The sequence below is a fragment of the Oncorhynchus gorbuscha genome, linkage group LG23 (genome assembly GCF_021184085.1).
Source record: "Oncorhynchus gorbuscha isolate QuinsamMale2020 ecotype Even-year linkage group LG23, OgorEven_v1.0, whole genome shotgun sequence".
Classification (NCBI taxonomy): Eukaryota; Metazoa; Chordata; class Actinopteri; order Salmoniformes; family Salmonidae; genus Oncorhynchus; species Oncorhynchus gorbuscha.
Genome location: NC_060195.1, coordinates 35,235,662 through 35,255,002, shown reverse-complemented (window position 1 = coordinate 35,255,002; position 19,341 = coordinate 35,235,662). Strand labels below are relative to the sequence as shown.

At 41.3% G+C, this 19,341-nt stretch overlaps 11 non-coding genes across 11 annotated transcripts; all 11 read right to left on the bottom strand.

Moving 5' to 3' along the window:
* Nucleotides 1-261: 261 nt before the first annotated feature.
* trnaa-agc lies at nucleotides 262-334 on the bottom strand. The gene has a single exon. It is a non-coding gene; the product is annotated as a tRNA-Ala (tRNA).
* Nucleotides 335-2,022: 1,688 nt separating this feature from the next.
* On the bottom strand, nucleotides 2,023-2,095 carry trnaa-agc. Its single transcript has one exon. It is a non-coding gene; the product is annotated as a tRNA-Ala (tRNA).
* Nucleotides 2,096-4,135: 2,040 nt separating this feature from the next.
* On the bottom strand, nucleotides 4,136-4,208 carry trnaa-agc. Its single transcript has one exon. It is a non-coding gene; the product is annotated as a tRNA-Ala (tRNA).
* Nucleotides 4,209-5,387: 1,179 nt separating this feature from the next.
* trnaa-agc lies at nucleotides 5,388-5,460 on the bottom strand. Its single transcript has one exon. It is a non-coding gene; the product is annotated as a tRNA-Ala (tRNA).
* Nucleotides 5,461-8,513: 3,053 nt separating this feature from the next.
* Nucleotides 8,514-8,586, bottom strand: trnaa-agc. The gene has a single exon. It is a non-coding gene; the product is annotated as a tRNA-Ala (tRNA).
* A 1,804-nt stretch (nucleotides 8,587-10,390) lies between these two features.
* trnaa-agc lies at nucleotides 10,391-10,463 on the bottom strand. The gene has a single exon. It is a non-coding gene; the product is annotated as a tRNA-Ala (tRNA).
* Nucleotides 10,464-12,577: 2,114 nt separating this feature from the next.
* trnaa-agc lies at nucleotides 12,578-12,650 on the bottom strand. The gene has a single exon. It is a non-coding gene; the product is annotated as a tRNA-Ala (tRNA).
* Nucleotides 12,651-13,204: 554 nt separating this feature from the next.
* On the bottom strand, nucleotides 13,205-13,277 carry trnaa-agc. Its single transcript has one exon. It is a non-coding gene; the product is annotated as a tRNA-Ala (tRNA).
* Nucleotides 13,278-14,143: 866 nt separating this feature from the next.
* Nucleotides 14,144-14,216, bottom strand: trnaa-agc. Its single transcript has one exon. It is a non-coding gene; the product is annotated as a tRNA-Ala (tRNA).
* Nucleotides 14,217-15,395: 1,179 nt separating this feature from the next.
* trnaa-agc lies at nucleotides 15,396-15,468 on the bottom strand. Its single transcript has one exon. It is a non-coding gene; the product is annotated as a tRNA-Ala (tRNA).
* An 863-nt stretch (nucleotides 15,469-16,331) lies between these two features.
* On the bottom strand, nucleotides 16,332-16,404 carry trnaa-agc. Its single transcript has one exon. It is a non-coding gene; the product is annotated as a tRNA-Ala (tRNA).
* Nucleotides 16,405-19,341: the final 2,937 nt, after the last annotated feature.

Below are 19,341 nucleotides of genomic sequence, written 5' to 3'. Positions count from 1 at the left end.
ATACCATTTGAGATAATCCCCCTGTGCCTCCAACAAGAAGTATGAAATCTCAATGACCGCACTGCCAAATCCCTCGTCCATAAGAAAGGATACTTTTTTTAAAGTTTGCTTGCTTCAGCTGTCTAAAAGTATTTTTCATGGTAGTTCAGTAAAGGTTGAAGTAGTGACTGAAGTAAGCCCCGTGGTGGAAATAGTTGTATTGTTGGGTTAGTATCCAGAGCTACAACAACAATGTGTGCTGATTGAACTAAACTAAATAGTTGGAGGATGCGGGCATCGATCCCGCTACCTCTCGCATGCTAAGCGAGCGCTCTACCATTTGAGCTAATCCCCCTGTGCCTCCAACAAGAAGTAGGAAATCTCAATGACAGCACTGCCAAATCCCTCGTCCATAAGAAGGGATACTTTTTTAAAAGTATGCTTGCTTCAGCTGTCTAAAAGTATTTTTCATGGTAGTTCAGTAAAGGTTGAAGTAGTGACTGCAGTAAGCCCTGTGGTGGAAATAGTTGTATTGTTGGGTTAGTATCCAGAGCTACAACAACAATGTGTGCTGATTGAACCAAACTAAATAGTTGGAGGATGCGGAAATCAATCCCAATACCTCTAGGATGCTAAACGAGCGCTCTATACCATTTGAGATAATCCCCCTGTGCCTCCAACAAGAAGTATGAAATCTCAATGACCGCACTGCCAAATCCCTCGTCCATAAGTAGGGGTACTTTTTTTAAAGTATGCTTGCTTCAGGTGTCTAAAAGTATTTTTCATGGTAGTTCAGTAAAGGTTGAAGTAGTGACTGCAGTAAGCGCTGTGGTGGAAATAGTTGTATTGTTGGGTTAGTATCCAGAGCTACAACAACAATGTGTGCTGATTGAAGCAAACTAAATAGTTGGAGGATGCGGAAATCAATCCCAATACCTCTAGGATGCTAAACGAGCGCTCTATACCATTTGAGATAATCCCCCTGTGCCTCCAACAAGAAGTATGAAATCTCAATGACCGCACTGCCAAATCCCTCGTCCATAAGAAAGGATACTTTTTTAAAAGTTTGCTTGCTTCAGCTGTCTAAAAGTATTTTTCATGGTAGTTCAGTAAAGGTTGAAGTAGTGACTGCAGTAAGCCCTGTGGTGGAAATAGTTGTATTGTTGGGTTAGTATCCAGAGCTACAACAACAATGTGTGCTGATTGAACCAAACTAAATAGTTGGAGGATGCGGAAATCGATCCCAATACCTCTAGGATGCTAAACGAGCGCTCTATACCATTTGAGATAATCCCCCTGTGCCTCCAACAAGAAGTATGAAATCTCAATGACCGCACTGCCAAATCCCTCGTCCATAAGAAAGGATACTTTTTTTAAAGTTTGCTTGCTTCAGGTGTCTAAAAGTATTTTTTTCATGGTAGTTCAGTAAAGGTTGAAGTAGTGACTGAAGTAAGCCCAGTGTTGGAAATAGTTGTATTGTTGGGTTAGTATCCAAAGCTACAACAACAATGTGTGCTGATTGAACCAAACTAAATAGTTGGAGGATGCGGGAATCGATCCCAATACCTCTAGGATGCTAAGCGAGCGCTCTATACCATTTGAGATAATCCCCCTGTGCCTCCAACAAGAAGTATGAAATCTCAATGACCGCACTGCCAAATCCCTCGTCCATAAGAAAGATAATTTTTTTTTTAAGTGCTTGCTTCAGCTGTGTAAAAGTATTTTTCATGGTAGTTCAGTAAAGGTCGATCCCACTACCTCTCGCATGCTAAGCAAGCGCTCTACCATTTGAGCTAATCCCCCTGTGCCTCCAACAAGAAGTAGGAAATCTCAATAACAGCACTGCCAAATCCCTCGTCCATAAGAAAGATACTTTTTTTTAAAAGTATGCTTGCTTCAGCTGTCTAAAAGTATTCTTCATGGTAGTTCAGTAAAGGTTGAAGTAGTGACTGCAGTAAGCCCCGTGGTGGAAATAGTTGTATTGTTGGGTTAGTATCCAGAGCTACAACAACAATGTGTGCTGATTGAACTAAACTAAATAGTTGGAGGATGCGGGCATCGATCCCGCTACCTCTCGCATGCTAAGCGAGCGCTCTACCATTTGAGCTAATCCCCCTGTGCCTGTACTTGTCCATAAGAAGGGATACTTTTTAAAAAGTATGCTTGCTTCAGCTGTCTAAAATTAATTTTCATGGTAGTTCAGTAAAGGTTGAAATAGTGACTGCAGTAAGCCCAGTGGTGGAAATAGTTGTATTGTTGGGTTAGTGAGTTATGGGTGTATGATAGCAGAAAAAAACTGCGAGTCTGGAGTTCCCCCTGCTGGCTGTCTGTGGAATAACATTAGGATCAGTTGATCGTGGAGAAAAGCGAAACATGGTCACTGTTTTCCTGTCTTTTGTCGTGCTTATGCTCACTGCGTCTCAGTGGATCGCTCCAAGGCCTTTCTACTGTAAGCAGAGGAGAGGACAGCCTTCCAGTAGAATAAATAAGAGTCACAGCTCCCAACATTTACTAACAAATGAACAGCTACTAAATCAAAGATCTGTCTCATAAACTACACATGTGCCTACATGTGATAACCAAAGGGGATTTTTGCATTACCCCAAGCGACCACATAATTTGTCCCTTTAATTTAAGTAATAATTCGGTGGTTTGGTGGGATTTCCTCAATTCCAGTGTGTTTCTGCTTGCCACAACAAAGTCAAAAGAGAGAATGAACTGGCACACAGACTAAGATATTAGGACCTGTTTAGTAGCAAAAAGAAAGCTGTCCATCATATCGCAAAGCCATTGTGACAAGTGCTCCTCCTCCCCTGTAGGATAAATAATAATTATTATGATTTATTCTGTATAGCACTTTTCATTACACACAGAATCTCAAAGTAGCTTTAAAAACTCAAATAAACTCAAGGTGATCTGGTACATACTTGGCCGATGGCTTCCAAAGCTTCAGATGATAATAATAAGATGGAGAGTGATGGAGTCTGTAGTTAGAGAGGAGTTGAGGCAGTAAGGCAGTTCACTTCAGATACTTAGCTTGCACTTGTATGTGCTAGAGAACTCTGCTACATACCAATTATTTTCAATATGTATAAATATAGAGATATAAATATATTTATGACTCCTGCTCTTTTGTTTTACCTTTTAATAAAGCACTTAAATGGGGATCCCTCTTAATGGTTCATGAGTAATTTGGTATTGTTCAGCATGTTTAACGTTACCTGCCTAAGTACCTTAGATCGCAAGCCCATAATTAATCAATAGGGCTGACTGGCTAGTTACTAGTACTGTTAACTAGCCAGATAGCCACAAAGCATTGTTAGCTAGCTAATGTAACCATGAAGAATTGACATCTATCTTACGTATTATTCGTTTTAGGTCATTTTTGTCCTGTTTAGCTATCTGGCTAGCTAAATTGTTACATTTACATTACATTTAAGTCATTTAGCAGACGCTCTTATCCAGAGCGACTTACAAATTGTTACGATTCGCATATCTAGCTGATAATTGTGAAGTCAAACGTTTGCTTTGTGTATATCTTGATTCGTCTATTGTTGCCATTGTCCTGGCTGGAAGGAGGTTCAGTGAATGGGGTGGTGAAGCGTGAGGTAATACAGTAGGGAGAGTGCGAGTGCGTCTTAAATGTATTGCTTTATGCATTCTCCTCACTCGCGTCCACACAAAAACGTACTCAAGACAACGGAGTGGAGAATTACAATCGGAGCATGAGTGCGGAGCATAGCAGTATGTTTGGAAAAACACCCCTAGAGTTTGAGAGCTACAAGCCCCCACTCACCCAGTAATTTTTGAACTGTCCCTAAATTATCCTATTAAAACACTACATGGGAAATACGTCATGAACTCAACAACAATTCAAAGTGCAGAGTATAAAACATTACTTTGCCTCATATATTATTAACGGCTAGGATAGCGTCGTCTACTGGTAGGTCTATTTTGAATCAATATTTAAACTCGCCACCACACTCTACCTTCCACTGGTGTTTCCCAAATTCAGTCCTCAGGTTGCCCCAGCAACACACATTCACATTTTAGAGCCAGACAAGCACACTTGATTCAATTTGTTAACTAATCCTTCGATTAGTTAAATCAATCCAGAGCTACAACAACGTGTGCTGATTGAACTAAACTAAATAGTTGGAGGATGCGGGCATCGATCCCGCTACCTCTCGCATGCTAAGCGAGCGCTCTACCATTTGAGCTAATCCCCCTGTGCCTCCAACAAGAAGTAGGAAATCTCAATGACAGCACTGCCAAATCCCTCGTCCATAAGTAGGGGTACTTTTTTTAAAGTATGCTTGCTTCAGGTGTCTAAAAGTATTTTTCATGGTAGTTCAGTAAAGGTTGAAGTAGTGACTGCAGTAAGCGCTGTGGTGGAAATAGTTGTATTGTTGGGTTAGTATCCAGAGCTACAACAACAATGTGTGCTGATTGAACTAAACTAAATAGTTTGAGGATGCGGGCATCGATCCCGCTACCTCTCGCATGCTAAGCAAGCGCTCTACCATTTGAGATAATCCCCCTGTGCCTCCAACAAGAAGTATGAAATCTCAATGACCGCACTGCCAAATCCCTCGTCCATAAGAAAGGATACTTTTTTTTAAAGTATGCTTGCTTCAGCTGTCTAAAAGTATTTTTCATGGTAGTTCAGTAAAGGTTGAAGTAGTGACTGCAGTAAGCCCAGTGTTGGAAATAGTTGTATTGTTGGGTTAGTATCCAAAGCTACAACAACAATGTGTGCTGATTGAACCAAACTAAATAGTTGGAGGATGCGGAAATCGATCCCAATACCTCTACGATGCTAAGCGAGCGCTCTATACCATTTGAGATAATCCCCCTGTGCCTCCAACAAGAAGTATGAAATTTCAATGACCGCACTGCCAAATCCCTCGTCCATAAGAAAGATACTTTTTTTTAAGTATGCTTGCTTCAGCTGTCTAAAAGTATTTTTCATGGTAGTTCAGTAAAGGTTGAAGTAGTGACTGCAGTAAGCCCTGTGGTGGAAATAGTTGTATTGTTGGGTTAGTATCCAGAGCTACAACAACAATGTGTGCTGATTGAACCAAACTAAATAGTTGGAGGATGCGGAAATCAATCCCAATACCTCTAGGATGCTAAACGAGCGCTCTATACCATTTGAGATAATCCCCCTGTGCCTCCAACAAGAAGTATGACATCTCAATGACCGCACTGCCAAATCCCTCGTCCATAAGAAAGGATACTTTTTTTAAAGTTTGCTTGCTTCAGCTGTCTAAAAGTATTTTTCATGGTAGTTCAGTAAAGGTTGAAGTAGTGACTGAAGTAAGCCCCGTGGTGGAAATAGTTGTATTGTTGGGTTAGTATCCAGAGCTACAACAACAATGTGTGCTGATTGAACTAAACTAAATAGTTGGAGGATGCGGGCATCGATCCCGCTACCTCTCGCATGCTAAGCGAGCGCTCTACCATTTGAGCTAATCCCCCTGTGCCTCCAACAAGAAGTAGGAAATCTCAATGACAGCACTGCCAAATCCCTCGTCCATAAGTAGGGGTACTTTTTTTAAAGTATGCTTGCTTCAGGTGTCTAAAAGTATTTTTCATGGTAGTTCAGTAAAGGTTGAAGTAGTGACTGCAGTAAGCGCTGTGGTGGAAATAGTTGTATTGTTGGGTTAGTATCCAGAGCTACAACAACAATGTGTGCTGATTGAACCAAACTAAATAGTTGGAGGATGCGGAAATCAATCCCAATACCTCTAGGATGCTAAACGAGCGCTCTATACCATTTGAGATAATCCCCCTGTGCCTCCAACAAGAAGTATGAAATCTCAATGACCGCACTGCCAAATCCCTCGTCCATAAGAAAGGATACTTTTTTTAAAGTTTGCTTGCTTCAGCTGTCTAAAAGTATTTTTCATGGTAGTTCAGTAAAGGTTGAAGTAGTGACTGCAGTAAGCCCTGTGGTGGAAATAGTTGTATTGTTGGGTTAGTATCCAGAGCTACAACAACAATGTGTGCTGATTGAACCAAACTAAATAGTTGGAGGATGCGGAAATCAATCCCAATACCTCTAGGATGCTAAACGAGCGCTCTATACCATTTGAGATAATCCCCCTGTGCCTCCAACAAGAAGTATGAAATCTCAATGACCGCACTGCCAAATCCCTCGTCCATAAGAAAGGATACTTTTTTAAAAGTTTGCTTGCTTCAGCTGTCTAAAAGTATTTTTCATGGTAGTTCAGTAAAGGTTGAAGTAGTGACTGAAGTAAGCCCCGTGGTGGAAATAGTTGTATTGTTGGGTTAGTATCCAGAGCTACAACAACAATGTGTGCTGATTGAACTAAACTAAATAGTTGGAGGATGCGGGCATCGATCCCGCTACCTCTCGCATGCTAAGCGAGCGCTCTACCATTTGAGCTAATCCCACTGTGCCTCCAACAAGAAGTAGGAAATCTCAATAACAGCACTGCCAAATCCCTCGTCCATAAGTAGGGATACTTTTTTTAAAGTATGCTTGCTTCAGCTGTCTAAAAGTATTTTTCATGGTAGTTCAGTAAAGGTTGAAGTAGTGACTGCAGTAAGCCCTGTGGTGGAAATAGTTGTATTGTTGGGTTAGTATCCAGAGCTACAACAACAATGTGTGCTGATTGAACCAAACTAAATAGTTGGAGGATGCGGAAATCAATCCCAATACCTCTAGGATGCTAAGCGAGCGCTCTACCATTTGAGCTAATCCCCCTGTGCCTCCAACAAGAAGTATGAAATCTCAATGACCGCACTGCCAAATCCCTCGTCCATAAGAAAGGATACTTTTTTTAAAGTTTGCTTGCTTCAGCTGTCTAAAAGTATTTTTCATGGTAGTTCAGTAAAGGTTGAAGTAGTGACTAAGTAAGCCCTGTGGTGGAAATAGTTGTATTGTTGGGTTAGTATCCAGAGCTACAACAACAATGTGTGCTGATTGAACTAAACTAAATAGTTGGAGGATGCGGGCATCGATCCCAATACCTCTAGCATGCTAAGCGAGCGCTCTATACCATTTGAGATAATCCCCCTGTGCCTCCAACAAGAAGTAGGAAATCTCAATGACAGCACTGCCAAATCCCTCGTCCATAAGTAGGGGTACTTTTTTAAAGTATGCTTGCTTCAGGTGTCTAAAAGTATTTTTCATGGTAGTTCAGTAAAGGTTGAAGTAGTGACTGCAGTAAGCGCTGTGGTGGAAATAGTTGTATTGTTGGGTTAGTATCCAGAGCTACAACAACAATGTGTGCTGATTGAACCAAACTAAATAGTTGGAGGATGCGGAAATCAATCCCAATACCTCTCGCATGCTAAGCAAGCGCTCTACCATTTGAGCTAATCCCCCTGTGCCTCAACAAGAAGTAGGAAATCTCAATGACCGTACTGCCAAATCCCTCGTCCATAAGAAGGGATACTTTTTAAAAAGTATGCTTGCTTCAGCTGTCTAAAATTAATTTTCATGGTAGTTCAGTAAAGGTTGAAATAGTGACTGCAGTAAGCCCTGTGGTGGAAATAGTTGTATTGTTGGGTTAGTATCCAGAGCTACAACAACAATGTGTGCTGATTGAACCAAACTAAATAGTTGGAGGATGCGGAAATCAATCCCAATACCTCTAGGATGCTAAACGAGCGCTCTATACCATTTGAGATAATCCCCCTGTGCCTCCAACAAGAAGTATGACATCTCAATGACCGCACTGCCAAATCCTCGTCCATAAGAAAGGATACTTTTTTTAAAGTTTGCTTGCTTCAGCTGTCTAAAAGTATTTTTCATGGTAGTTCAGTAAAGGTTGAAGTAGTGACTGAAGTAAGCCCCGTGGTGGAAATAGTTGTATTGTTGGGTTAGTATCCAGAGCTACAACAACAATGTGTGCTGATTGAACTAAACTAAATAGTTGGAGGATGCGGGCATCGATCCCGCTACCTCTCGCATGCTAAGCGAGCGCTCTAACATTTGAGCTAATCCCCCTGTGCCTCCAACAAGAAGTAGGAAATCTCAATGACAGCACTGCCAAATCCCTCGTCCATAAGTAGGGGTACTTTTTTTAAAGTATGCTTGCTTCAGGTGTCTAAAAGTATTTTTCATGGTAGTTCAGTAAAGGTTGAAGTAGTGACTGCAGTAAGCGCTGTGGTGGAAATAGTTGTATTGTTGGGTTAGTATCCAGAGCTACAACAACAATGTGTGCTGATTGAACCAAACTAAATAGTTGGAGGATGCGGAAATCAATCCCAATACCTCTAGGATGCTAAACGAGCGCTCTATACCATTTGAGCTAATCCCCCTGTGCCTCCAACAAGAAGTAGGAAATCTCAATGACAGCACTGCCAAATCCCTCGTCCATAAGTAGGGGTACTTTTTTTAAAGTATGCTTGCTTCAGGTGTCTAAAAGTATTTTTCATGGTAGTTCAGTAAAGGTTGAAGTAGTGACTGCAGTAAGCGCTGTGGTGGAAATAGTTGTATTGTTGGGTTAGTATCCAGAGCTACAACAACAATGTGTGCTGATTGAACCAAACTAAATAGTTGGAGGATGCGGGCATCGATCCCGCTACCTCTCGCATGCTAAGCGAGCGCTCTACCATTTGAGCTAATCCCCCTGTGCCTCCAACAAGAAGTAGGAAATCTCAATAACAGCACTGCCAAATCCCTCGTCCATAAGTAGGGATACTTTTTTTTAAAGTATGCTTGCTTCAGCTGTCTAAAAGTATTTTTCATGGTAGTTCAGTAAAGGTTGAAGTAGTGACTGCAGTAAGCCCTGTGGTGGAAATAGTTGTATTGTTGGGTTAGTATCCAGAGCTACAACAACAATGTGTGCTGATTGAACCAAACTAAATAGTTGGAGGATGCGGAAATCAATCCCAATACCTCTAGGATGCTAAACGAGCGCTCTATACCATTTGAGATAATCCCCCTGTGCCTCCAACAAGAAGTATGACATCTCAATGACCGCACTGCCAAATCCATCGTCCATAAGAAAGGATACTTTTTTTAAAGTTTGCTTGCTTCAGCTGTCTAAAAGTATTTTTCATGGTAGTTCAGTAAAGGTTGAAGTAGTGACTGCAGTAAGCGCTGTGGTGGAAATAGTTGTATTGTTGGGTTAGTATCCAGAGCTACAACAACAATGTGTGCTGATTGAACCAAACTAAATAGTTGGAGGATGCGGAAATCAATCCCAATACCTCTAGGATGCTAAACGAGCGCTCTATACCATTTGAGATAATCCCCCTGTGCCTCCAACAAGAAGTATGAAATCTCAATGACCGCACTGCCAAATCCCTCGTCCATAAGTAGGGGTACTTTTTTTAAAGTATGCTTGCTTCAGGTGTCTAAAAGTATTTTTCATGGTAGTTCAGTAAAGGTTGAAGTAGTGACTGCAGTAAGCGCTGTGGTGGAAATAGTTGTATTGTTGGGTTAGTATCCAGAGCTACAACAACAATGTGTGCTGATTGAACCAAACTAAATAGTTGGAGGATGCGGAAATCAATCCCAATACCTCTAGGATGCTAAAAGCGCTCTACCATTTGAGATAATCCCCCTGTGCCTCCAACAAGAAGTATGAAATCTCAATGACCGCACTGCCAAATCCCTCGTCCATAAGAAAGGATACTTTTTTTAAAGTTTGCTTGCTTCAGCTGTCTAAAAGTATTTTTCATGGTAGTTCAGTAAAGGTTGAAGTAGTGACTGCAGTAAGCCCTGTGGTGGAAATAGTTGTATTGTTGGGTTAGTATCCAGAGCTACAACAACAATGTGTGCTGATTGAACCAAACTAAATAGTTGGAGGATGCGGAAATCAATCCCAATACCTCTAGGATGCTAAACGAGCCCTCAATACCATTTGAGATAATCCCACTGTGCCTCCAACAAGAAGTATGAAATCTCAATGACCGCACTGCCAAATCCCTCGTCCATAAGAAAGGATACTTTTTTTAAAGTTTGCTTGCTTCAGCTGTCTAAAAGTATATTTCATGGTAGTTCAGTAAAGGTTGAAGTAGTGACTGCAGTAAGCCCTGTGGTGGAAATAGTTGTATTGTTGGGTTAGTATCCAGAGCTACAACAACAATGTGTGCTGATTGAACCAAACTAAATAGTTGGAGGATACGGAAATCAATCCCAATACCTCTAGGATGCTAAACGAGCGCTCTATACCATTTGAGATAATCCCCTGTGCCTCCAACAAGAAGTATGACATCTCAATGACCGCACTGCCAAATCCCTCGTCCATAAGAAAGGATACTTTTTTAAAGTTTGCTTGCTTCAGCTGTCTACAAGTATTTTTCATGGTAGTTCAGTAAAGGTTGAAGTAGTGACTGAAGTAAGCCCCGTGGTGGAAATAGTTGTATTGTTGGGTTAGTATCCAGAGCTACAACAACAATGTGTGCTGATTGAACTAAACTAAATAGTTGGAGGATGCGGGCATCGATCCCGCTACCTCTCGCATGCTAAGCGAGCGCTCTACCATTTGAGCTAATCCCCCTGTGCCTCCAACAAGAAGTAGGAAATCTCAATGACAGCACTGCCAAATCCCTCGTCCATAAGAAAGGATACTTTTTTTAAAGTTTGCTTGCTTCAGCTGTCTAAAAGTATTTTTCATGGTAGTTCAGTAAAGGTTGAAGTAGTGACTGCAGTAAGCCCTGTGGTGGAAATAGTTGTATTGTTGGGTTAGTATCCAGAGCTACAACAACAATGTGTGCTGATTGAACCAAACTAAATAGTTGGAGGATGCGGAAATCAATCCCAATACCTCTAGGATGCTAAACGAGCGCTCTATACCATTTGAGATAATCCCCCTGTGCCTCCAACAAGAAGTATGACATCTCAATGACCGCACTGCCAAATCCCTCGTCCATAAGAAAGGATACTTTTTTAAAGTTTGCTTGCTTCAGCTGTCTAAAAGTATTTTTCATGGTAGTTCAGTAAAGGTTGAAGTAGTGACTGAAGTAAGCCCCGTGGTGGAAATAGTTGTATTGTTGGGTTAGTATCCAGAGCTACAACAACAATGTGTGCTGATTGAACTAAACTAAATAGTTGGAGGATGCGGGCATCGATCCCGCTACCTCTCGCATGCTAAGCGAGCGCTCTACCATTTGAGCTAATCCCCTGTGCCTCCAACAAGAAGTAGGAAATCTCAATGACAGCACTGCCAAATCCCTCGTCCATAAGTAGGGGTACTTTTTTTAAAGTATGCTTGCTTCAGGTGTCTAAAAGTATTTTTCATGGTAGTTCAGTAAAGGTTGAAGTAGTGACTGCAGTAAGCGCTGTGGTGGAAATAGTTGTATTGTTGGGTTAGTATCCAGAGCTACAACAACAATGTGTGCTGATTGAACCAAACTAAATAGTTGGAGGATGCGGAAATCAATCCCAATACCTCTAGGATGCTAAACGAGCGCTCTATACCATTTGAGATAATCCCCCTGTGCCTCCAACAAGAAGTATGAAATCTCAATGACCGCACTGCCAAATCCCTCGTCCATAAGAAAGGATACTTTTTTTTAAGTTTGCTTGCTTCAGCTGTCTAAAAGTATTTTTCATGGTAGTTCAGTAAAGGTTGAAGTAGTGACTGCAGTAAGCCCTGTGGTGGAAATAGTTGTATTGTTGGGTTAGTATCCAGAGCTACAACAACAATGTGTGCTGATTGAACCAAACTAAATAGTTGGAGGATGCGGAAATCAATCCCAATACCTCTAGGATGCTAAACGAGCGCTCTATACCATTTGAGATAATCCCCTGTGCCTCCAACAAGAAGTATGAAATCTCAATGACCGCACTGCCAAATCCCTCGTCCATAAGAAAGGATACTTTTTTTAAAGTTTGCTTGCTTCAGCTGTCTAAAAGTATTTTTCATGGTAGTTCAGTAAAGGTTGAAGTAGTGACTGAAGTAAGCCCTGTGGTGGAAATAGTTGTATTGTTGGGTTAGTATCCAGAGCTACAACAACAATGTGTGCTGATTGAACTAAACTAAATAGTTGGAGGATGCGGGCATCGATCCCGCTACCTCTCGCATGCTAAGCGAGCGCTCTACCATTTGAGCTAATCCCCTGTGCCTCCAACAAGAAGTAGGAAATCTCAATAACAGCACTGCCAAATCCCTCGTCCATAAGTAGGGATACTTTTTTTAAGTATGCTTGCTTCAGCTGTCTAAAAGTATTTTTCATGGTAGTTCAGTAAAGGTTGAAGTAGTGACTGCAGTAAGCCCTGTGGTGGAAATAGTTGTATTGTTGGGTTAGTATCCAGAGCTACAACAACAATGTGTGCTGATTGAACCAAACTAAATAGTTGGAGGATGCGGAAATCAATCCCAATACCTCTAGGATGCTAAACGAGCGCTCTATACCATTTGAGATAATCCCCCTGTGCCTCCAACAAGAAGTATGAAATCTCAATGACCGCACTGCCAAATCCCTCGTCCATAAGAAAGGATACTTTTTTTAAAGTTTGCTTGCTTCAGCTGTCTAAAAGTATTTTTCATGGTAGTTCAGTAAAGGTTGAAGTAGTGACTGAAGTAAGACCCGTGGTGGAAATAGTTGTATTGTTGGGTTAGTATCCAGAGCTACAACAACAATGTGTGCTGATTGAACTAAACTAAATAGTTGGAGGATGCGGGCATCGATCCCGCTACCTCTCGCATGCTAAGCGAGCGCTCTACCATTTGAGCTAATCCCCCTGTGCCTCTAACAAGAAGTAGGAAATCTCAATGACCGCACTGCCAAATCCTTCGACCATAAGAAGGGATACTTTTTTTAAAAAGTATGCTTGCTTCAGCTGTCTAAAATTAATTTTCATGGTAGTTCAGTAAAGGTTGAAATAGTGACTGCAGTAAGCCCTGTGGTGGAAATAGTTGTATTGTTGGGTTAGTATCCAGAGCTACAACAACAATGTGTGCTGATTGAACCAAACTAAATAGTTGGAGGATGCGGAAATCAATCCCAATACCTCTAGGATGCTAAACGAGCGCTCTATACCATTTGAGATAATCCCCCTGTGCCTCCAACAAGAAGTATGACATCTCAATGACCGCACTGCCAAATCCCTCGTCCATAAGAAAGGATACTTTTTTAAAGTTTGCTTGCTTCAGCTGTCTAAAAGTATTTTTCATGGTAGTTCAGTAAAGGTTGAAGTAGTGACTGAAGTAAGCCCCGTGGTGGAAATAGTTGTATTGTTGGGTTAGTATCCAGAGCTACAACAACAATGTGTGCTGATTGAACTAAACTAAATAGTTGGAGGATGCGGGCATCGATCCCACTACCTCTCGCATGCTAAGCGAGCGCTCTACCATTTGAGCTAATCCCCCTGTGCCTCCAACAAGAAGTAGGAAATCTCAATGACAGCACTGCCAAATCCCTCGTCCATAAGTAGGGGTACTTTTTTTAAAGTATGCTTGCTTCAGGTGTCTAAAAGTATTTTTCATGGTAGTTCAGTAAAGGTTGAAGTAGTGACTGCAGTAAGCGCTGTGGTGGAAATAGTTGTATTGTTGGGTTAGTATCCAGAGCTACAACAACAATGTGTGCTGATTGAACCAAACTAAATAGTTGGAGGATGCGGAAATCAATCCCAATACCTCTAGGATGCTAAACGAGCGCTCTATACCATTTGAGATAATCCCCCTGTGCCTCCAACAAGAAGTATGAAATCTCAATGACCGCACTGCCAAATCCCTCGTCCATAAGAAAGATACTTTTTTTTAAGTATGCTTGCTTCAGCTGTCTAAAAGTATTTTTCATGGTAGTTCAGTAAAGGTTGAAGTAGTGACTGCAGTAAGCCCTGTGGTGGAAATAGTTGTATTGTTGGGTTAGTATCCAGAGCTACAACAACAATGTGTGCTGATTGAACCAAACTAAATAGTTGGAGGATGCGGAAATCAATCCCAATACCTCTAGGATGCTAAACGAGCGCTCTATACCATTTGAGATAATCCCCCTGTGCCTCCAACAAGAAGTATGACATCTCAATGACCGCACTGCCAAATCCCTCGTCCATAAGAAAGGATACTTTTTTTAAAGTTTGCTTGCTTCAGCTGTCTAAAAGTATTTTTCATGGTAGTTCAGTAAAGGTTGAAGTAGTGACTGAAGTAAGCCCCGTGGTGGAAATAGTTGTATTGTTGGGTTAGTATCCAGAGCTACAACAACAATGTGTGCTGATTGAACTAAACTAAATAGTTGGAGGATGCGGGCATCGATCCCGCTACCTCTCGCATGCTAAGCGAGCGCTCTACCATTTGAGCTAATCCCCCTGTGCCTCCAACAAGAAGTAGGAAATCTCAATGACAGCACTGCCAAATCCCTCGTCCATAAGTAGGGGTACTTTTTTTAAAGTATGCTTGCTTCAGGAGTCTAAAAGTATTTTTCATGGTAGTTCAGTAAAGGTTGAAGTAGTGACTGCAGTAAGCGCTGTGGTGGAAATAGTTGTATTGTTGGGTTAGTATCCAGAGCTACAACAACAATGTGTGCTGATTGAACCAAACTAAATAGTTGGAGGATGCGGAAATCAATCCCAATACCTCTAGGATGCTAAACGAGCGCTCTATACCATTTGAGATAATCCCCTGTGCCTCCAACAAGAAGTATGAAATCTCAATGACCGCACTGCCAAATCCCTCGTCCATAAGAAAGGATACTTTTTTTAAAGTTTGCTTGCTTCAGCTGTCTAAAAGTATTTTTCATGGTAGTTCAGTAAAGGTTGAAGTAGTGACTGCAGTAAGCCCTGTGGTGGAAATAGTTGTATTGTTGGGTTAGTATCCAGAGCTACAACAACAATGTGTGCTGATTGAACCAAACTAAATAGTTGGAGGATGCGGAAATCAATCCCAATACCTCTAGGATGCTAAACGAGCGCTCTATACCATTTGAGATAATCCCCCTGTGCCTCCAACAAGAAGTATGAAATCTCAATGACCGCACTGCCAAATCCCTCGTCCATAAGAAAGGATACTTTTTTAAAGTTTGCTTGCTTCAGCTGTCTAAAAGTATTTTTCATGGTAGTTCAGTAAAGGTTGAAGTAGTGACTGCAGTAAGCCCTGTGGTGGAAATAGTTGTATTGTTGGGTTAGTATCCAGAGCTACAACAACAATGTGTGCTGATTGAACCAAACTAAATAGTTGGAGGATGCGGAAATCAATCCCAATACCTCTAGGATGCTAAACGAGCGCTCTATACCATTTGAGATAATCCCCCTGTGCCTCCAACAAGAAGTATGACATCTCAATGACCGCACTGCCAAATCCCTCGTCCATAAGAAAGGATACTTTTTTTAAAGTTTGCTTGCTTCAGCTGTCTAAAAGTATTTTTCATGGTAGTTCAGTAAAGGTTGAAGTAGTGACTGAAGTAAGCCCTGTGGTGGAAATAGTTGTATTGTTGGGTTAGTATCCAGAGCTACAACAACAATGTGTGCTGATTGAACTAAACTAAATAGTTGGAGGATGCGGGCATCGATCCCGCTACCTCTCGCATGCTAAGCGAGCGCTCTACCATTTGAGCTAATCCCCCTGTGCCTCCAACAAGAAGTAGGAAATCTCAATGACAGCACTGCCAAATCCCTCGTCCATAAGTAGGGGTACTTTTTTTAAAGTATGCTTGCTTCAGGTGTCTAAAAGTATTTTTCATGGTAGTTCAGTAAAGGTTGAAGTAGTGACTGCAGTAAGCCTGTGGTGGAAATAGTTGTATTGTTGGGTTAGTATCCAGAGCTACAACAACAATGTGTGCTGATTGAACCAAACTAAATAGTTGGAGGATGCGGAAATCAATCCCAATACCTCTCGCATGCTAAGCAAGCGCTCTACCATTTGAGCTAATCCCCCTGTGCCTCCAACAAGAAGTAGGAAATCTCAATGACCGTACTGCCAAATCCTTCGTCCATAAGAAGGGATACTTTTTTAAAAAGTATGCTTGCTTCAGCTGTCTAAAAGTAATTTTCATGGTAGTTCAGTAAAGGTTGAAGTAGTGACTGCAGTAAGCCCTGTGGTGGAAATAGTTGTATTGTTGGGTTAGTATCCAGAGCTACAACAACAATGTGTGCTGATTGAACCAAACTAAATAGTTGGAGGATGCGGAAATCAATCCCAATACCTCTAGGATGCTAAACGAGCGCTCTATACCATTTGAGATAATCCCCTGTGCCTCCAACAAGAAGTATGAAATCTCAATGACCGCACTGCCAAATCCCTCGTCCATAAGAAAGGATACTTTTTTAAAGTTTGCTTGCTTCAGCTGTCTAAAAGTATTTTTCATGGTAGTTCAGTAAAGGTTGAAGTAGTGACTGAAGTAAGCCCCGTGGTGGAAATAGTTGTATTGTTGGGTTAGTATCCAGAGCTACAACAACAATGTGTGCTGATTGAACTAAACTAAATAGTTGGAGGATGCGGGCATCGATCCCGCTACCTCTCGCATGCTAAGCGAGCGCTCTACCATTTGAGCTAATCCCCCTGTGCCTCCAACAAGAAGTAGGAAATCTCAATGACCGCACTGCCAAATCCCTCGTCCATAAGAAGGGATACTTTTTTAAAAAGTATGCTTGCTTCAGCTGTCTAAAAGTATTTTTCATGGTAGTTCAGTAAAGGTTGAAGTAGTGACTGCAGTAAGCCCTGTGGTGGAAATAGTTGTATTGTTGGGTTAGTATCCAGAGCTACAACAACAATGTGTGCTGATTGAACCAAACTAAATAGTTGGAGGATGCGGGAATCGATCCCAATACCTCTAGGATGCTAAGCGAGCACTCTATACCATTTGAGATAATCCCCCTGTGCCTCCAACAAGAAGTATGAAATCTCAATGACCGCACTGCCAAATCCCTCGTCCATAAGAAAGGATACTTTTTTTAAAGTTTGCTTGCTTCAGGTGTCTAAAAGTATTTTTCATGGTAGTTCAGTAAAGGTTGAAGTAGTGACTGAAGTAAGCCCAGTGTTGGAAATAGTTGTATTGTTGGGTTAGTATCCAAAGCTACAACAACAATGTGTGCTGATTGAACCAAACTAAATAGTTGGAGGATGCGGGAATCGATCCCAATACCTCTAGGATGCTAAGCGAGCGCTCTATACCATTTGAGATAATCCCCCTGTGCCTCCAACAAGAAGTATGAAATCTCAATGACCGCACTGCCAAATCCCTCGTCCATAAGAAAGATAATTTTTTTTTTAAGTGCTTGCTTCAGCTGTGTAAAAGTATTTTTCATGGTAGTTCAGTAAAGGTCGATCCCACTACCTCTCGCATGCTAAGCAAGCGCTCTACCATTTGAGCTAATCCCCCTGTGCCTCCAACAAGAAGTAGGAAATCTCAATAACAGCACTGCCAAATCCCTCGTCCATAAGAAAGATACTTTTTTTTTAAAGTATGCTTGCTTCAGCTGTCTAAAAGTATTCTTCATGGTAGTTCAGTAAAGGTTGAAGTAGTGACTGCAGTAAGCCCCTGGTGGAAATAGTGTATTGTTGTTAGTATCCAGAGCTACAACAACAATGTGTGCTGATTGAACTAAATTGTTGGAGGTTAGTATCGCATGCAGAGCTACAAGCAACCCTGTGTGTGCTGATTGAACTAAACTTTTTAAATAGTTGGAGCTGTCTAAAATTAATTTTCATGGTAGTTCATTGATGACTGCAGTAAGCCCAGTGGTGGAAATAGTTGTATTGTTGGGTTAGTGAGTTATGGGTGTATGATAGCAGAAAAAAACTGCGAGTCTGGAGTTCCCCCTGCTGGCTGTCTGTGGAATAACATTAGGATCAGTTGATCGTGGAGAAAAGCGAAACATGGTCACTGTTTTCCTGTCTTTTGTCGTGCTTATGCTCACTGCGTCTCAGTGGATCGCTCCAAGGCCTTTCTACTGTAAGCAGAGGAGAGGACAGCCTTCCAGTAGAATAAATAAGAGTCACAGCTCCCAACATTTACTAACAAATGAACAGCTACTAAATCAAAGATCTGTCTCATAAACTACACATGTGCCTACATGTGATAACCAAAGGGGATTTTTGCATTACCCCAAGCGACCACATAATTTGTCCCTTTAATTTAAGTAATAATTCGGTGGTTTGGTGGGATTTCCTCAATTCCAGTGTGTTTCTGCTTGCCACAACAAAGTCAAAAGAGAGAATGAACTGGCACACAGACTAAGATATTAGGACCTGTTTAGTAGCAAAAAGAAAGCTGTCCATCATATCGCAAAGCCATTGTGACAAGTGCTCCTCCTCCCCTGTAGGATAAATAATAATTATTATGATTTATTCTGTATAGCACTTTTCATTACACACAGAATCTCAAAGTAGCTTTAAAAACTCAAATAAACTCAAGGTGATCTGGTACATACTTGGCCGATGGCTTCCAAAGCTTCAGATGATAATAATAAGATGGAGAGTGATGGAGTCTGTAGTTAGAGAGGAGTTGAGGCAGTAAGGCAGTTCACTTCAGAGCTTGCACTTGTATGTTAGAGAACTCTGCTACATACCAATTATTTTCAATATGTATAAATATAGAGATATAAATATATTTATGACTCCTGCTCTTTTTGTTTTACCTTTTAATAAAGCACTTAAATGGGGATCCCTCTTAATGGTTCATGAGTAATTTGGTATTGTTCAGCATGTTTAACGTTACCTGCCTAAGTACCTTAGATCGCAAGCCCATAATTAATCAATAGGGCTGACTGGCTAGTTACTAGTACTGTTAACTAGCCAGATAGCCACAAAGCATTGTTAGCTAGCTAATGTAACCATGAAGAATTGACATCTATCTTACGTATTATTCGTTTTAGGTCATTTTTGTCCTGTTTAGCTATCTGGCTAGCTAAATTGTTACATTTACATTACATTTAAGTCATTTAGCAGACGCTCTTATCCAGAGCGACTTACAAATTGTTACGATTCGCATATCTAGCTGATAATTGTGAAGTCAAACGTTTGCTTTGTGTATATCTTGATTCGTCTATTGTTGCCATTGTCCTGGCTGGAAGGAGGTTCAGTGAATGGGGTGGTGAAGCGTGAGGTAATACAGTAGGGAGAGTGCGAGTGCGTCTTAAATGTATTGCTTTATGCATTCTCCTCACTCGCGTCCACACAAAAACGTACTCAAGACAACGGAGTGGAGAATTACAATCGGAGCATGAGTGCGGAGCATAGCAGTATGTTTGGAAAAACACCCCTAGAGTTTGAGAGCTACAAGCCCCCACTCACCCAGTAATTTTTGAACTGTCCCTAAATTATCCTATTAAAACACTACATGGGAAATACGTCATGAACTCACAACAATTCAAAGTGCAGAGTATAAAACATTACTTTGCCTCATATATTATTAACGGCTAGGATAGCGTCGTCTACTGGTAGGTCTATTTTGAATCAATATTTAAACTCGCCACCACACTCTACCTTCCACTGGTGT